The 3,550-nt window shown below is 36.3% G+C and overlaps 1 non-coding gene across 1 annotated transcript; it reads left to right on the top strand.

The window, feature by feature from the left end:
• Positions 1–2,857: 2,857 nt before the first annotated feature.
• Positions 2,858–2,963, top strand: LOC128286296 (small nucleolar RNA R71). The gene has a single exon (XR_008276839.1). It is a non-coding gene; the product is annotated as a small nucleolar RNA R71 (small nucleolar RNA).
• The last annotated feature ends 587 nt before the right edge of the window (positions 2,964–3,550 follow it).

Genomic DNA, 3,550 nt, shown 5'->3' with positions numbered 1-3,550 from the left:
TTTGTATTCTTTATTATTCTGAGATGTTTTCTTATTTAGTTATGAACTAAAACCCCTAAATACCTAAGGGGAATGAAACCTAAGAAGAATCTTGTTATTATTTTCTTAATTGTATGATAAATATTTAATTTTTTCTTAATTATGTGTTCTTAATTCTTGTTTTGATATCCTAGGATACTGATTCAAGATAAGCTCTTATTCAGAGGAGGAATAGAACCTATCTAAGAGTACATTTGTCATAATTAAACGAAGTTCGCGTGCCTAGACATAGGGTGACAAGATTTTACCGGATTAGGGTAAAACCTAATAAGGGGATCCATAGATCGAGTTAATGCAACCCTAGGGTGTTAATTAGAGAAAGGTCTCAATTATTCAATCTAGGGATTAGACGTTGTTAGTCTTGAATAGGGATAATAACATAACTTAGGGATCTCTACGGAACAAGTTAAATGAATAAATTGTCTGATTTGGAGCCAGAATAACAAGTACAATCTAGGTGGATTTTTCCTTAGGAATTGTCTTAATTCAATCGATTTTCCCAAAAGCAATTCCCCAATTCCATTCTCTGTGAATTCTTAGTTTAGATAATTAGTTAGTTAAAATAAAACCTCTTTATTCTTAGTCTAGATAATAAAAAGACAGTCATTAGTAGTACTTTTAGCTCCTTTGGGTTCGACAATCCAATCTTGCTAAAACTATACTAATGTTTGATTAGTACACTTGCCTACATCGCTATAATAGTTAGTTTCAAGAATGATGAATTATAAATATGTAAAACCTATCACGAAATCACGTGATCACAATTGCTTTCTTAAATTTCTTTAGAATAAAAATTAGTTGCTCCTCTTGATCTTTTATCAGTTCTACTGAAATAATCATAGGCAAAGTGGAACAGTCACCTAAATAAATGTATTTCAAATAGGAAGGAAGTACCTTTAGTTCGAGTGTAGGTGGTTCTTCGATTGACAGTTTGGGTTGCACAAATTCTCTGACTTCTAACTCCAACGGTTCAAACCATGTGGATTGAATAAAATTTCTCGGATTGGCTTTCAGTAGAACCATGTTTTCTTCACTTTCTTCATCCTCTAATGGGTCAAACCTTAAGGCTTTCTCCAATGGATCCTCTTCAAAATTTCTTTCCATAGAAATCAGGGTTTCTAACTCTTCCACAACTGAACACTCTTCTGTCGGATCAAAAAATTTCATTGCTTTAAGAATGTTAAAAGTTACCTGATCATCTTGAACTCGCATGGTGAGTTCGGCTTTCTGTACATTAATTAATGTTCTTTCCGTACCTAGGAAAGGTCTCCCAAGGATAATTGGCACTTCTTTATCTGCTTCAAAATCTAGAATAATGAAATTAGCAGGAAAAATGAATTTATCAACTCTTACCAAAACATCCTTGATCTTTCCTTTGGGGTATGCTAAAGATCGATTCGTTAGCTGGAGCGTCACAGTTGTAGGTCTTACTTATCCTATCCCTAGCATCTTGAAAATAGACTTAGGCATTAAGTTGATACTTGCTCCTAAGTCACACAAAGCTTTACCATAGTAAGATTTACCAATGTTACAGGGTATCGTAAAGCTTCTTGGATCCATCAATTTCAGTGGTAGCTTGTTCTGTAGGAATGCACTGCACTCCTTTTTCAAGGCGATAGTCTCATACTCACTAAGTTGTTTCTTCTTGGATAGTACATCCTTCGTAAACTTCACGTAATTCAAAATTTGTTCTAAAGCCTCCACCAATGGAATATTGATGTGTAATTGCTTCAAAACATCCAAAAATTTCTTGAATTACACCTCCTGTTTCTGCTTGTGTTTCTGCAATCTTTCTGAATATGGAGGTGGTGGAACTTTCGGTTGAACTGAACAACTCTTCTGAGTAGGTAAATCTGCATCTAAAGAAGAAGTTAAAGTATCTGAATTCATTAAGTTAGGATTTACCTTGTCAGTCTTTGTAGATTATGATTCCTTTGGTGTAGGAATTTTAATAGTTGGTTGACTTTCCTCCTTTTTAATAGGTTCGTCTTCGACATCAATCAATCAGGGTATTAGAATTTTGCCACTTCACAATGCCACTTCCTTGATATGTTCTTTACCCAAGTTTCTTGGATTCTCAGTATTGCTCAACAATGTTCGTTGCGGTCTATTACGAAGCTCCGTAGCTAACTGACCCATTTTGTTTTCCAAATTTTTCAGTGTTGGTGCTTGGCTCTAGATCAAAGCATCATTCTTTTCCATATACGCTTTCAACAAGTTCTCCAAACTATTTGATGCCTCAGCTTGAGGTGGTTTTGGAGCTTGCTGATTAAACCCTTGAGATTGGTTGGGTCTATGCTACATAAAGTTGTTGTTTGGTCCATTTCCTTGGTTGCTCCTAGAAAATTTAGGGTAATTACACCATGAAGGAGTATAGAAGTTGGACTGGGGTCCTTGTCCACTCCTATTTTGATGTTGGTTCCCCACATAGTACACTAACTCGGGATTCAATGGGCAATTCTTGAAAGAATGACCTTCCCCACATTACACACAGGAAACTACTTCAAATGGACTTGGTGACTGAGCTACAAAATTATTAGCACCATTAGCGGTAAACTGTTTTAAGATAGGGGAAATAGACGATACTTGAGCTGATAACGAAGTGAGAGCATCAACTTCATGAACTCCAGCTATACGTCTTCCTGAAGTTGTTCAATTTGTTGGCCATTGATAGGTATTGCTTGCGATCCACTCGATGATCTCATAAGCCTCATTATAAGAATTAGACAAAATTGCACCATTCACAGAAGCATCTTCCATCAATCTTGTATGTGCATTGAGACCATTATAGAATGTCTCCAACTGGATAAAATGAGGAGTCCTATGATGAGGACATTTACGAAGTAACTCCTTGAATCGCTCCCAAGATCATACAAAGACTTGTCATTCAATTGTTGGAAAGTTGTGATCTCATTCCTCAACTTAGCATTCTTGCTAGGCGGGAAATACTTTACCAAAAATTTCTCTGCTAATTCTTGCCATGTAGATATGGAACTTGGTGGCAATGAATTGAGCCATGCTCGTGCTTGATCTCGCAACGAGTATGGAAACAACTTCAACTTCAGTGCGTCTTTAATCACACTGGCTATCTTGAATGAATCACTCACCTCCATAAACAATCAAAGGTGGAGATGTGGATCTTCCGTGGGCATACCACTAAATTGGCCCACCGTTTGTAGCATTTGAAACATCACTAGTTTCAATTCGAATTGGGTTGCATTAATATCTAGCCTTCTAATTCCTGGATTTAACTCATTGAAATGCAGCACAGCATATTGTCTGATGCATCAATCCTTATCATCGATAATGAGGATGGGATTTCATACATGTTCGGCTTCATTACCTTGGTCTCGATTTTGATTTCCAAGGCCCATCTCGTTCTGTCTTTGAGCTATTCGTTCACGTCTTCTTTGTCTGAAAGTTTACTCAATTTTAGGGTCTACTAGGAGTAAATTGATAATCTGATCTATGCTCATAAGCACCTGAAAAAAATCACAAAATTAAAAAAAAA

This window comes from Gossypium arboreum, chromosome 12 (genome assembly GCF_025698485.1).
Source record: "Gossypium arboreum isolate Shixiya-1 chromosome 12, ASM2569848v2, whole genome shotgun sequence".
Taxonomy (NCBI): Eukaryota; Viridiplantae; Streptophyta; class Magnoliopsida; order Malvales; family Malvaceae; genus Gossypium; species Gossypium arboreum.
This window is presented reverse-complemented; position numbering and strand designations above follow the sequence as displayed.